The sequence below is a fragment of the Zingiber officinale genome, chromosome 3A (genome assembly GCF_018446385.1).
Source record: "Zingiber officinale cultivar Zhangliang chromosome 3A, Zo_v1.1, whole genome shotgun sequence".
Taxonomy (NCBI): Eukaryota; Viridiplantae; Streptophyta; class Magnoliopsida; order Zingiberales; family Zingiberaceae; genus Zingiber; species Zingiber officinale.
The window spans coordinates 15,954,864-15,971,492 of record NC_055990.1 but is presented as its reverse complement, the minus strand read 5'-3'; positions in this window follow the sequence as shown (position 1 = coordinate 15,971,492).

Sequence of the window (16,629 nt, the reverse complement as noted above, 5' to 3'; positions counted from 1 at the left end):
CTGTGCTCCTGCTTCGGGTTGGAATACGACTTTCTGCTTACGGCACTCTATGGAGGCACCGTATCTGATCAAGAAGTCCATTCCAAAGATGACATCATAATCAGTCATGTCTAGCACTATCAGATCACAAAAGAGTTCTCTGTCTGCTATAATGACGGGCACTGCTCTGAGCCAGTGCGTAGATGCCATAATTTCTCCTGAAGGTAGTGTTGTCAGAAATTGACCACTAAGTACCTCTGGAGAGATTGCTAGCTTTTCGGCGAATGCCCTGGATATATAAGAATGGGTTGCCCCAGTATCGAATAAGACAGTTGTACTTTGTTGTAAAATACTAATCTGACCTGTAACAACTGTCGAGGCATTCGCTATGTCCTCTCTGGTGAGTGAGAAGATCCTTGCATTGGTCATAGCTGAAGGGGCTTCTAGTCTGCCCTGGCTGATATGTGGTCCATCTAAAGCAGCCTGCATCTGGTGCAGCTGTGCTGGCTGGCCTCCATACTGAATCGGTTGTGGTGCAGGAAGACTGGTCTTGTTTGGGCACTGCTTAGCCATATGCCCTTCCTGTCCACATTCGAAGCATCCTCGTGTGCCCTTGCGACAAACCCCTGGATGGAATTTCCCACAAATGGTACACTTGGGATAGCTGGGCTGCTTACTGGCTGGTCCTCCTTTTGGGTAACTCCCTGGTTTACGCTTGTTGTTAGAGTTCCCTTTCCAGTTAGAGCCGTGGGAGCTGTGGCCCTGGTGTTTCTGAGTACCTAGGCCTCCTTGGCCCTTAGACTCTGAGAGGACTTGTTTCTGCTGCTTGATGCTGTTCTGGTAGTGTTCAGTGGTCAGAGCACTACTAACTAGTTCTTTAGTGGTTTGCAGCCTATGAATGCCGCTAGCCACGTTCATTGCTATTTCTGGCCTCAACATCTTGAGCATCAACTGAACTCGTTCTTTTTCAGTGCTGACTAACTCGGGACACAGACGAGCCAGCCTGTTGAATTTCTTCACGGCCTCCTCAACTGTAAGGTTGCCCTGGCGAAATTCCGTGAACTCGTCGTAGTGGCGGTTTGTGACCCTCATGTGAAAGAACTCCTCAAAGAATTCTTTCTCGAAGTCAGCCCACGTTATCTGGTTCATTGGGCGCTTCGTTCTAATTCTCTCCCACCACATACGTGCATCTCCTACTAGGCAGAAGGAGGCGCACTACACCTTCTCATATTCTGGCCAGTCCAGAAGCTCCATCGTGCTCTCTAGTGTTTTGAACCAGGCTTGAACATCCCATGGTTCACTAGTGCCTGAGAAATTCTCTAGCTTGATCTTCTGCCACTGGATCAGATAGGCTTCCCTCTTCGCCCCTGCTGCTGGGGCTACTAGTGTTGTAGGCTGGACTGGTGGAACCTCTAAGACTACTGGTGTTGCTACGTTTGGTTCCGGGGTGACTGTGGGAGTATTCTGCTGATTTTCTTTAAGGTGGCTATCTCCTGTTGCTGTTCAGCTAGCTGCTGCTGTAACTGAGCCACTAATGCTGTAAGGTCTGAGGGAGGCACTAAACTGTCTGCCTCGTGCTGGGGCTCAGTAGCTGGTGCCCTTCTAGTTGGGCGTCCTCGTGCCATTTCTAGAGACATAGAGGACATACATAACTGCTAATATCATGTTTACATAGTAACTACTACGATTATGTCAAGTGCTATCATATATAAGCATGTTCTAGTTATCTATAATCATGAGCTATAAACAGAAAACAAGAAACGTAAATAGAGTGAGAGGTATTCTTACTTGGAAGCTACAGGTTCAATGTTGATGTGTGTGAAGGAAGTATGGAACACTACTCTGATACCACTCTGTAACGACCCACCTCCTACTGACTAGGCTGCGAGGCCGATCGCTACATTATGCTGTGCTAAGCTATAATTCCTGACCATCATTAGTCTAGTTGCGGAAACTGTACTGATTAAAATTTTTGCTAAACTATTATCTTTTCTTTATTCTACATGTGCTAAGGGGTGTAATCTAAACTATTCATGTCATCATTACCTCCCCTTATGGTCAAGGAACTTAACTAAGGGTTTCTGGCTGATATCAGGCCTCCCAATCGATCCACGGATCGATTGAAAGGATCGGATCGATCCAGTGATCGATCCAGCCTGCTACTGTATGGTGAACTTGGGTTGGATCGATCCAGTGATCGATCCAGTACGCTACTGTGCTCGGGGCAATCTTATGGATCGATCGGCTGATCGATCCAGACTGGCCAATCGATCCAGTGATCGATCCCAGAGCCTTCTGTTCGCGACAAAATTTGCTGGATCGATCGGCTGATCGATCCAGAGGCCTACTGTCTGCGAGACAAGTTACCCAGTCGATCCATCGATCGATTGGAAACTCTCGAATCGATCAGCTGATCGATTTGAGTTTCTGATTTCGTCCAGAGGTCTTATTTCAGCACTTGTTCGTGCCAAAATTACTTATAACAATTCTAAACTAAATGCAAAACCTTCTAACATCACAAAATAGTGTTCTAAACATGATAGGATGCATGATTAACTAATTCATAACATTTAACATATTAAGGTGCAAAATAACAAAATGCTAAAAGGTTCTAATACTAAAAACAAGCTTGCTGAATTCCCTAAGATCTTTATTCCAAGTTCCATCCACACACATCTTCATCGCATTGCCCTCCAGCCTCCGCTAGTCCATCTTTCCTTTACTTTTATCTGCAGTATAAGGAAAAGTATCTGTAAGCTTTCGCTTAGTAAGAAACCATCTACCTCACAAAAACATACATTCGATGCAATATGCTTTTAAAAACATGCTATTGAAATCTATGTTGAACATGTTAAGGCATGGTATGACATATATCATACAAACATGGCAATCATAACTGAACATGGTAATGAAACTAATCATGTCTGTCATATTGTATCAATAAGAACTAAGCTGATATAAAAAGAAACTGAGCTGAGCTGATTCTAACTAATGCTAAAGCTGTACTGAATTCACACAACTATTTGTGAAGTTTTGAAAACTATTTACATAATAGATTAAAATACTAATCATGCTGCTGTTGGGCCCGACAACTATACTTGCTGTGCGCGCATCCCTAACTAGACCTGGGATTGCAAATTCCGAATTTAGTAGGGTTACTAGGTTAGCTGAACCTAGGGACGACTATGTGAGTCCAACCCAATGAATATCTAATCCAGTATAGTGCCACTGAGAAAGTAAAATACTGAACATAGCTAATTACTGCTTATCTAGCTATTTCTAGGTTATCTGAACCTAGAGTTAGGTTATCTGAACCTAGAGGAGACTGTGGGAGCCCACCCATTGGACCGTAGTCCCATATAAGCTGTAATAAAACTGAATGTGCTAAATAAATGCTTCTATTGCATTTAACTGAGCTATTAAAATGCCTAGGTTGCATTTTACTGAGCTAAGCGTTTTATCGAACACTTGGTGTGCTCCAACCCTCCCCTCTATTAGGGAGACCACCTCTAGGCACCCGACAGCATCTACATCCTCCAACTGTAGGGGAAGGACGTGTCTGGCCCATCTAGAGGTGCTCAACTAAATCCCTAAAACTGCGAAGATGGTTAAATACACCTTAGTTGCCGAAAAACTGCACATAGCTAATCTAAAAGCATAAAATCATACGAAAAGCTACTTATACTGCAGGTCAGGGGTTTCTTACCTTCTGTGCTAGATTTCTTACAACTCTAATCGCTAGGTTTTCCGGAGGAGAGATCTCTTCGACGATCTTCTCGCGTCTATGCGTCCTTCTCGCGGAGAGGAGCGTCCTCGTACTCTTGATGTCGCTGGAAGATGCTCCTATGGCCCTAGGGATGAAGCCCTAGGCTTCCTTGTAGTTGGCGCCGAGAGAAGAAGGGAGAAGAGGGAGGCGGCGGTGAGGGTTTGAGGGAGAGGAAAAGTCACGATCAAATCATCTCCTCACTTATTAATTTTCCTATTTATATTAAGGAATTAATTCGCCAAACTCCAATATAAATTTAATTGATTCCCTTTTCTTTCAGCATGGTCCTGTTGGGTTCACCTGGTTACTAGAATTATTCGCAAGCCATAGGTCTTGGGTTCAATTCCCACTTAGGCCGTTTTACGGTTCTATTTGTTTTTGCTACTTCCGGTACTCTAAAATTACACTAAGTGAGCTCATATACTTTTGATTATCCAACTAAAGAAGTGCAAAACTGAATTCTAAACCATTCCCTAGAAAATTATTTTAGCTCATAGAAAAATTTCTTTAGTTTATGCACTAGACCTGTCTCCCCTCCAAGTATCAGATATAGGTGGTTACTCCATGTATATACCTCATCATCTAGATTTCTTTAAGGAAACCATTCTTAAAATCTAATTGATATGATGAACACTTATATATAATTACCAATGTAAAAAAAAAGGTTAGCTGATGTTTTTTTAGCCTTATAAAAAAAATGTATGAAGGCTCATCTCTTTTTAAATTAGTGTTAATCTTTAATCTTTTAGCTATCAATTGAATCTTCAATTGATCGATAATATCTTTATGGGTGTGGGCTTAACAGTGAATATCCATTTATGTCCAGCTGTAAAGATTTGTAAGGTGGAAGAGAATTAACTCCTAAGTGTCGTTAGGATGTAAAACTGTTATCTCATCAACCGTAGCCTATCATATACCTAATCAGATAGTGCTTCTAAAACAATCTTAGAAATGCAACCTGAAGTTAAAGGAAATGAAGGCAAAATAACTAGGTGATAGAGAAGCATAAGAGATGTCTAAACAATATGGGGGACCTTTTTGAAAAGCAATGGGGAGATCCAAATAATATATTAGATTCGGAACGGTTCTGGGAGAGAAACATAATCTCAAGGGTAGCATTAATTGACTCAATTTGGAGTCTACATTTATTAGTCATCAATATTACTGGAGTTGGTGCTAAAATCTCTAAGAGACTATGGGCAGAAAATAAACCTAACCTTCATCAAACTTGAACCCAGGTAGTGTGGTGGAAAAGCACATGTAGACTCAAAGGTTAGGTATACATATGTAGAAACAAAGGCACACTTGGCTTAGGAGAATTACATCAATACCAAGTTGTATGTGCAAGAGTAATCAAGAGAGATCCACTTTACTGATTTAGGTGACAATTTGTCTCTATTTAGAGTGAAAGACAATTTGTCTCCATCCATAGTAAATAAATGAGCAGAAAAGTATGCCTGAACACACAAGGTGGAAAGAGCATCACAAGGGAAAAAATTGAGGGAGATTTTATCAGAGTTGGAGATTGTATGTGATCTCATATGAAGCAATAATCAACTAAGAGGAACACTTATATATAACAATAGTGTACGAGATCTTGATCAAATGCTTTTTTGAGTGCATGAGGACATAAAGGATGCTTTAGCTAGAAAGACAGTATTGAAGATATGAGAAAAGTAATCCATAATATTGTCACTTCTCAAGGCTTGTTCTTATCTCAATACAAAAGAGAAAAATGAAAAATAGTTCAAAACTCTTTTACTAAGGGTATATTATTCTATGATAATCATTAATGAAAGACTATTGGAAACTAAGCTTTGATCAGACACAATTTGAATCCCAAATATGCAATGTAATGTACCAAGTAAAAACATGCAAAAACATGTTTATGAGGACTAGGAGGAAATAAGTATTGAATATAACTTCCTAGTTGACACTCACATTTTGGATTCTAAACAGTGAACAAACTAGGGACCATCATTTGTAGGTATTTGAGTATAGGATGACAATTGATTTGATGTGGAGAGGAGTTGGCCACTAGCAAATGATATAGCCATAATCAACTAATGTAACCCTCAATACTCTTCTCAAGTACCAATAACTTTTCCTCTATGTGAATCCTCATGAATGGAAATAAAATTAGCAATGAATGTTACAACAATTGAGCAACTTGGTAACTTCATAAAAAAAAACAAAATTCAAAAGGAATTTAGTCACACGGAGAAGTTAAGGAAGTGGTTAATGTTGAAGTGAGGATCAAATAGCTTTTGACATGAAAATGGAGAATAGTGTCGGGTGAATAGCTTTTGACATGAAAATGGAGAATATATTTTTTTCTTGTCTTTTGCAAAGTCAAAGAAAACAAGTTAAATGCAACATGAATAATAAAAAGGTATGAGACAAAAGTCACAACACTAAGTCGAGAATTTAAGTGGTTTACAACTTTACATGTCTTATGGACTCCTAAAGTGAATAATTCCTTTATTTTTTATCTGCTTATTAGAGGTGGAGAAAACACATATAAAATTATTCTTTTGCAAACAAGGTCCAAACAAAAGATTAATAATTAGAGGGTATGAAATGTCATTTTGTGCCGTCTATACCGTTTCGCCGGGCGGCCGACACCGGCACGGGAGGCGTCCCCGTCTCGGCGGCGTAGGAGGAGACGCGGGACGCTTCCGTCGGCGCTAGAGGAGACGCGAGACGACTCCAGCGGCGTCTCGCGACGCCTTCGGTGCCGAAGGCGTCGCCGAAAGCTTCCCTGGGTACATATACTAAAAACTTGTGAAGTTAGAATCCAAGCGATCAAATCGGTAGCATGTTGTCACGCCCCAGGTAATCCTTGCCAGAAGAAATTTCGGCAGCTTTTCCCTTGTACAAGTGATAATATGAAACTTCACTACACGCCCTCAGGGCCACACATACTTCGACCAACACGGTCGGAACAATAAATATAAAATACAACAAGCAATCCATGCAGTTTATATATTTTCAGCCTCTGGCTGACACAACCACGCAGTTTATATGAAAACCACCTACTCCACTATAACGACGGAAAGCGCAAAGCACAACAGAGAAACCATCGCAGCGAAAAAATAAGTAGTAGACCAAAACTTGACAAAAATCCTCGAGTACAAGTCATACATCACACATATCTATAAAATGCATAATAAGGAAACAAAAAACCCAAAATATAAATCTGTTGTGACATGCGGTGGTGGGGGACTAGCGGCTGGAACCTCCTGACATCATCAACCTGAAATGGTAATATCAACGGGGTGAGTCAACTACTCAGCGGATACCAAGCTAACATGCATAGTAATTAATAACTGATAGTAATAATCATGGAGTACAGTCTCCCGGACAAAATCAGAAATGCATAACAGAAAAGGACTGAAGAAAATTGTACTCAGCCTCCTATCAGAATGTAAGGTCGTCGGACCGAAAAGAACATGTCTTGTATGTATGTCAATCATATGCATCCATCTAGTATGCAGCAATAAAGTGCAGCAAACACAAGCAATACTACAGTTATGCATATGATGCAAATGACATAGTCACCCGTGACGCCAATCAGCCATCTCACACACGATGGTGAGACCGAGTGGGTAGGGCTATGATAACTGTGCACTCTGCCATCACTACTCTTGATGAGTGACCGAGTGGACAGGATGCTGTCGGAGAACACCTATCCTCATACCCTAAATCATAAGTGGTGGAGCTTAATGCTCTTATCTCCCGGAGACAATCCAGAGGAGGGATCTCTACCGGCTACCATGCTACGTCACCACTACCCATGAGAGGACCAGCGGAGCCAAACAGAGCAAATCTGTTTGTCGGCTACCACGCCGCATCACTATTACCCATGAGCGGACTAACAGAACCTAACAAAGTATAACTGCCACACACCTTGCCTGATATACCACTAATCCATAAGTGGTGGTGTGTACATATCCATGTAACTGGTCATGTGCTCAACAATAATGGAGCTGCCAATTACTCAGCATGTAATCATACAAGATGGTGCATGACACTAAACATGAAGATCCTGACCATATCTACGTCCATAAACTATGTACCTAAAGAAAATACATGGATCAAATAAGGAAAAATCTGGATACATGTGTCAGATATGGTAAATGTCTAGTCTGGTATATCATAAGGTTTGGTATGTCACTACCACTATGAACATAAATAATCAAGGCAATAATAAATCATAAATGCAGAACAGATGAAAGCATGCAACAGGTATCATGTAGTGACATACCGAAGCAAAGACGAATATAATTATTACTAGAGGCTATAATTTACTAAGCATATCAACATGACGTTATCAAAAGAGATAAGTCAAGATACCCGTCTCGAAAAGTGGAGATTGTCTCCGAAATAGACCACACGTCGAGACGTTCGTCTCGAATCAAAGCCCTGTAACAACATACATATAATTAAGCCATGCTCGCAGATATCCAATAGCTTAATCAAAATTCCTATTAACCAAGAAACCCTAATTTGATTCGTTGATCTCGGTTAATTAAATAAATCGGATATAACCCTAAGCTTAGATTAGATCCAACATTTTAACCCTAATTAAATATAACTCAACAGTCAACTAGAGTTAGTTTCCTTAACCTTAATTATTCCATTTAGATCTATACTTAATCAACCTAAACTTAAGTATCTTACCTCAAACTCACAGCCAGGGATGATGTTGCCGGAGAAGGGTAGTTGCTGGAAATTATGCCCGGAATTGTGAGTCGCCCTCAAATGGTGATTCTCAGATCCACAACCAACAACAACCTAAATCGAGAACTCCTCGATCAACACAATTTAGAGATCTGATACTAAAATCCCAAATTAGGGCAGAACTAAAGTGATCCAATCCCAAACATACTAAATGCCAACAACAATCCACTGTTGGTTCACGATCAAGGGGTGACTCGCGACTGTTGATCGGTCTGGCTAGCGAAGCGACGCAACGTTACCCAAGGCTAGGGCACGACTGTGATAAATCTGCGCCGGTGAAATCACTAGACGGGTGGCATATCTGGTGTTGCTTGATGCATAGAGGCCGAGAGAGGGCTGGTCTCCACTTCTATCGCCGCTCTGATCTGCTAGTGGTCACGGAGGATACACCGATGGTGGATCATCGGCTAGGCTCAGAGAGGCTGGAGTAGCCCGATCCGGTGGTCGGTAGTGGCGCACAGAGACAGATCTAGGGCATGTGTTGGCGTAGGGAAAATTGGGAGGGTGTCTCGGTCGACTGTCAGACAAATGGTGCCGACATGAAAGCAACCTCAGGATCGGAAGAGAGGCAGGGAGGAGGCGGTCGACACTCTAGGGTAGAGATGCGAGGCTGGTGTTGATCCTTCCTTCCGGCGGTGAGATGAGGGGAGAAAAGGAAGAGCCCGACAGTGCACCTCGGGAAGGAAGAGGAGATCAGTGGGCGGCGATCAGAAGAAGGAAAGATGTGTTCGGCGATGAAGAGGAAGAGAAGAGAAGGTTAGCACGGTGAGGAAGGGGAGGAGACGACGTCGGGCAGAGAGGGAAGAAGAGGAAGAAACGACAAGAAGACTAGGGCACGCGGGGGAAAAAGAAAATAAAGAAAAAGAAAAACAAAAGAAAAATCAAACTTTTCCTCGCTTAAATGGGGTATCTTAAACAGGCTTTCTGCTAGCCCCATAATTTATCCCCTTAAGCTCGTCATACAAGCTTCGAAAAATTTCCAGAAAATTTTTAAAAATTCCAAAAAATTCTTTTAAGGTTATTCCTTTATTTAACCTTATTATTTAATTTATTTTTATTGCCGTATTTTACATTCTCCCCCACTAATAAAAAATTTGATCCCCAAGTTTCGTTATTTCCATCAGCAAGTACTGACAACAGATAGAGAACATAAATGTTGAATGAAAATTTAATCCACATACCTTAAGTGAAAAGATGCGGGTATCGAGCTCGGATCATGTCCTTGAGCTCCCAGGTAGCCTCCTCGTCGGAATGATGCTGTCATCCGACTTTAACCAGCCGGATAGTCTTGTTCCGCAGCTGATGCTCCTTCTGGTCCAGAATCCGTATCGGAACCTCCTCGTAGGTAACGTCAGACTGAATGGGAACATGTATATCTGATAGCACATGTGCTGGGTCGGCTACATATCTCCTCTGCATAGATACGTGGAATACATCATGAATGTCTGCCAGAGCCGGTGGTAGCATAAGATGATAAGCTACTGCTCCAATTCTCTCCAAGATCAGGAAAGGCCCAATGTATCGTGGAGCTAGCTTACCTCGGAGGCCAAATCTCTTCACCCTTTTCGTGAGTGAGACTCTCAGAAAAACATGGTCGCCCGTAGAGAACTCCAGGGGTCTGTGTCTCCGATCAACATAACACTTCTGGTGGTCCTGCACCTCGGACATCCTCCGTCTAATAATGCATACCAACTTTGCCTCCTGCTGAGCTCTTTGCGGTCCTAGTAGCTAGGCCTCCCCAACCTCCTCCCAGAGGGTGGGTGTTTGACAAGGTCTACCATACAACGCTTCAAACGATGCCATCTGGATAGCCGAATGATAGCTGTTGTTGTAGGCGAACTCTACTAATGTCAAGTGGTCCTCCCAACTGCCTCCAAAATCCATAACACAAGACCTCAGCAAGTCCTCTAGAGTCTGAATGGTCCGCTCTAACTGTTCATCTGTCTGCGGATGGAAGGCCATACTGAATCAGAGCTGTGTGCCCAAGGCCTGCTGCAGACTCTGCCAGAACCGGGACGTGAACCGTGGGTCTCTATCCGATATAATACTCAATGGAACACCAAGTAATCTGATGATCTCTCGACAATACAGCTCTGTCAATTGATCCAGAGAATCGGTCTTCCGGATTGCTAAGAAGTGCACGGATTTGGTTAACCAATCAACGATCACCCAAATTACGTCATGACCTCGTCGGGTCCTAAGCAATCCCACCACAAAATCCATAGTGATATGATCCCATTTCCACTCTGGAATCAGAATCCTCTGAAGTAATCCGGCAGGTCTCTGGTGCTCAGCCTTCACCCGCTGATATACTTGACATCTAGCTACAAACTCTGCGATGTCTTTCTTCATGCTGTTCCACCAATAAGAACGCCTCAAATCTCAACACATGCAGGTTCTGCCTGGGTGGATCGTATTTCGAGAGCAATGAGCCTCCTGAAGTAACTCCTGCAAGACCGGGTGAGACTGAGGTACGCATAACCTGCCTCGAAAATATATAATGCTCTCGTCATCTCGGGTGAACTCAGTCTGCTACCTGGAAGCTATCCGACTGTTGTAAGCGCTGATCATTAGCCTGGGCCTCTCGGATCCTTGTCCTGATTGACGACTGAGCAACCATGGTAACCAGAATACCCTGCTTTGTATGTCCCTCCTCCTCAAGGCCCAACTTGGAGAAACCCTAAATCAAGTCTGTGACCAAAACTCGGTGGCACGCTAAATTCCCTTTGGACTTCCTGCTAAGTACATTGAAAACCACATTAGCTTTTCCCGGGTGGTAGCTAATGGTACAATCATAATCCTTCAGGAACTCCATCCATCTCCTCTGTCGGAGATTGAGTTCCTTCTGAGTGAACAGATATTTGAGACTCTTATGGTTAGTGAGAATATCAAATATAGCACCATACAGGTGATGTCGCCAAATCTTCAGAGCAAATATAATGACGGCTAACTCCAAATCATGTACTGGGTAGTTCTTCTCATGCTCCTTCAACTGCCGAGAAGCATAGGAGACTACCTTACCGTGATGCATCAAAACAGTGCATAAACCATGAATAGAAGCGTTGGTGTAGAGTACGAATCCATCCTCTCCAGAAGGTAAAACCAAAACTGGTGCCAACACTAATCTCTGCTTCAGCTCTTGAAAGCTGGTCTCGCAGGCTTCTGTTCAAGTAAACTTCACACCTTTCCTGGTCAGACGTATCAGCGACATAGCAATGCGAGAGAAACCCTCGACGAACAGTCTATAATATCCAGCCAGTCCTAAGAAACTGCGGATCTCCTGAATTGATTTTGGCTGCTCCCAGCTGATGACAGCCTCGATCTTCTGAGGGTCTACTGAAATACCTCGGCTGGACACTATGTGTCCTAGAAAACCAACTGAGGGTAGCCAAAAAACACACTTGCTGAACTTCATGTATAGACGATTCGTCGAAGAATCTCCAAAACTATGCGAAGATGTTGTGCATACTCCTCCTCGAAACACGAGTAGATCAAAACGTCATCGATGAAAATGACTACGAACTGATCTAGATACTCCAGAAAGATGAGGTTCATCAAATCCATAAACACCGCTGGAGCATTGGTAAGCCCAAATGACATTACCAAAAATTCATAATGTCCGTATCTGGTATGGAATGCTGTCTTCTGAACATCAGATTCTTTAAATCTCAACTGATGATATCCGGATCGTAGATCAATTTTAGAATATACCGATGTACCTCCAAGCTGATCAAATAAATCCTCGATCCGTGGTAAGAGTTACTTATTTCTAACGGTCACGACATTCAGCTGTCTGTAATCTATGCACAACCTCAGAGTACCATCTTTTTTTCTTGACAAACAATACCAGAGAACCCCAAGGAGAAACACTAGGGCGAATAAATTCCCTGTCCAATAACCCCTGGAGTTAGACCTTTAGCTCATCCAACTCTTTCGGTGCCATACGGTAAGGAGCTTTCGATGTCGGTGTGGTCCCTGGAATCAGCTCAATAGCAAACTCCACTTTCCTTCGGGGAGGCAAGCCTGGTAGCACATCTGGAAATACATCTGGATACTGTCGGACCACTGGAACGTCTGAGAGCTGAGAATTACTGCTATCATCAGTATTAATCAAAGACAAAAGAAATCCTTGACAGCTATGTGATAGCAACTTTTGAGCTTGAATCACAAAAATAATTGATATGTCGTCATCCCTGATGTCAGTGAAATCCCACGAGGGTTGGTTCAGAGGTCGGAATGTGACCACCCTTGTCTGGAAATCAATTGTGGCATGATATGCAAACAACCAATCCATGCCAAGGATAATGTCGAACTCGACCATTTCTGGTACTAATAAATCAACCATGAATATCATGTTGTCAAAGTCTAACTGGCAACCTCTGACCTCCTGAGTGACGTCCAATGTATCACCGGATGGTAGGGAGATGGTCAGTCGCTGCGGTATAAGAGTAGGTAGTCTACCTATGTCCCTCATAAAGGCACGGGAAATAAAGGAATGCGAGCTACCAGTATCTATCAGCATATCAGTGGATAATGTATAAAGTAAAACCATACCGTGGAAAATGGATCCGTTGGCTCGCTGTGTATCCTCTCTGGTAACCACGTGAATACATCCCATCTCAGGCGGTGGTAGTGCTGCCAAAGGCTACTGCGCCTGAGTCTGAGCCTGCCACTGTGACGGTGCCAGAGATGGATATGTAGGCTGCGACTGATACTGGACCGGCGGCTGGGGCTGCGACTGGTATTGGATCAGTGGCTATGACTGCAACTGATACTGCCCCTGAGTCAGATACTGTGATCCCGGAACAGAGCTCTATGGTACTATGAGGGCACTGGAGTGCTCCTCCGTGTATGTCATATGTAACTGCTTCAAGGGGAGTTATCCTCTGCTGAAGATGCGAAGATTGGGCTCTCCACCCTCCTCGATAAGTCTCTGTCTGACCGAATTGTCCTCCCTAAACAGAGACTCCGGAAGCCATGTGCTGAGCCTTCAGCGAACAATCTCGGCTAATATGCCTAGACGGTTTGCAATAGTAGCAAATTGACTGCCCCAAGGTGCAAGATAAAGAAAAGGTTAACTACAAAAGGAGTCTAATCAAGTTTTGAAAACTAGTTCCAAAATAGGTTTTCAATCCACTGTTAGAATGAGACATTTCAAATGTCTGAGGTGCTAGTATTGGTCCCTAGCATAAACTCTAAGTGAAGGAAGTCACTGAATTTTTGTGATTGTACTAATCACCAACCCTAGACGTAAGAGGAGGACTAGGCAAAGGAAGAGGAATCACTTAACTCATGTAAGTGTGTTGTAGAGGGGGTAAGAAAGGATAGGGCAAACAAAGGAATTAATGGCGGGCGGAATCAAATACAAGAAGAAAAGGATATTTTAGGAAGTCCAACTGGTTATCCTTGAGGAATAGTATAGGTACAAGCCTATACCAAACAGACACAAATGAATGCATGGTCCATTATTCTAGATTTATATCATACTGTGGGAGGTTCAATAAGTTCCTCATTTGTAAGGCCAAACAAGATCTACTTACATCACCATATCTTACTAACAATGAACTAATTCCAATATAGACTACATATCTCTTTATGACCAATAAGGATATCTATGTTACCCAAGTATTAATACAGTATCAAAATTATAAAATTGAACATCATATCTATTTGTTGTCTGGAGATGTTCCGTCGCTGTCTAGTCCCCAAAATAACCTTTCCTTGACGAGGTTAAATAATACCTCGAAATTCCGAAACGAGAAAAATCGAAGGAAATCCGCATAAATCCGAAAAATACCCAGATTGACTCGCAAACTGGGCTCTGATACCAAATAAATTGGTATCAGATTAACTCACCAAAACTTGAAAAGCAAGCATCAGAAACTTACAAAATTTGGCTTTGATACCAAAAGAATTGTCACACCCCAGGTAGTCCCTGCAAGAAAAAATTTCGACAGTATCTCCCATGTACGGGTGACAATATGAAGCTTCACTACATGCCCTCAGGGCCACACATACCTCGGCCAACACGGCCGGAACAATAAATATAAAATACAACAAGCAATCCACGCAGTTTATATATTTTTAGCCTCTGGCTGACACTACCACGCAGTTTATATGAAAACCACCTACTCCACTACAACTACCGAAAGCGCAAAGCACAACAGAGAAACCATCGCAGCGAAAAAATAAGTAGTAGACCAAAACTCGACAAAAATCCTTGAGTACAAGTCATACATCACACATATATATAAAATGCATAACAAGGAAACTAAAAACCCAAAATATAAATCCGTCGCGACATGAAGTGGTGGGGGACTAGCGACTGGAACCTCCTGACAGCATCAACCAGAAATGGTAATATTAATGGGGTGAGTCAACTCCTCAATGGATACCAAGCTGACATACATAGTAAGTAATAACTAATAGTAAATAATCATGGAGTACAGTCTCCTGAACAAAAGTAGAAATGCATAACAGAAAAGGACTGAAGAAAACTGTACTCACCAGGGCCTCCTATCAGAATAGTAAGGTTGTCAGACCGAAAAGAACATGTCCTGTATGTATATCAATCATATGCATCCATCCAGTATGCAGCAATAAAGTGCAGCAAACATAAGCAATAATGCAGTTATGCATATGATGCAAATGACATGGTCACCCGTGACGCCAGTCAGCCATCTCACACACGATGGTGAGACCGAGTGGGTAGGACTACTATGATAACTGTGCACTCTACCGTCACTACTCCTGATGAGTGATCGAGTGGACAGGATGCTGTCGAAGTACACCTATCCTCCTACCTCAAATCATAAGTGGGGGAGCTCAATGTTTTCATCTCCCTGAGACAATCCAGAGGAGGGATCCCTGCCGGCTATCACGCTGCATCACCACTACCCATGAGAGGACCAGCGGAGCCAAACAGAACAAATCTGTCTGCCGGCTGCCACATTGTGTCACTACTACCCATGACCGGATCAGCGGAGCCTAACAGAGCATAATTGCCACACAGCCTGCTTGATATACCACTAATCCATGAGTGATGGTGTATGCAGATCCATGTAACTGGCGATGTGCTCAACAATAATAGAGCTGCCAATTGCTCAGCATACAGTCATGCAAGATGGTGCATGACACTAAACATGAAGATCCTGACCATATCTACGTCCATAAACTATGTACCTAAAGAAAATACATGGATCAAATAAGGAAATCTGGGTACACATGTCAGATATGGTAAATGTTTAGTCCGGTATATCATAAAGCATGGTATGCCACTACCATTATGAGCATAAATAATCAAGGCAATAATAAATCATAAATGCAGAACAGATGAAAGCATGCAACAGGTATCATGTAGTGACATACTGAAGCAAAGACGAACATAATTATTACTAGAGGCTATAACTTACTAAGCATATCAACATGATGTTATCAAAAGAGATAAATCAAGGTACCCGCCTCAAAAAGTGGAGATCATCTCCGAAATAGACCACGCGTTGAGACGCTCGTCTCGAATCAAAATCCTGTAACAACATACATATAATTAAGCCATGCTCGCAGATATCCAATAGCTTAATCAAAATTCCTATTAACCAGGAAACCCTAATTTTATTCGTTGATCTAGGTTAATTAAATAAATCGGATCTAACCCGAAGCTTAGATTAGATCCAACATTTTAACCCTAATTAAATATAACTCAACGGTTAACTAGGGTGAGTTTCCTTAACCCTAATTATTCCATTTAGATTCAAATCTATACTTAATCAACCTAAACTTAAGTATCTTACCTCAAACTCACAGCCAGGGATGATGCTGCCGGAGAAGGGTAGTTGCTGGAAATTCTGTCCGGAATTGTGAGTCGCCCTCAAATGGTGATGCTCGGATCCATAGCCTACAACAACCTTATTAGTTAGAGCCCTAGAGCCAATCATTTGATGATTATTGTATGGACTCATTGTATCATATTTCTTATATATATAAAGGTATTTGTTTATGGTTATTATACTTACTTGTATTTGTGCCAAATAACTAAGTATAATAGCGTCCTTGAGTAGAAGGTTCTTATCTATATCAATCGATTGGTTGAATCGATAGTGAGATGATATAGGGAACACTAGTATTAATCATTCCTAGTCAAG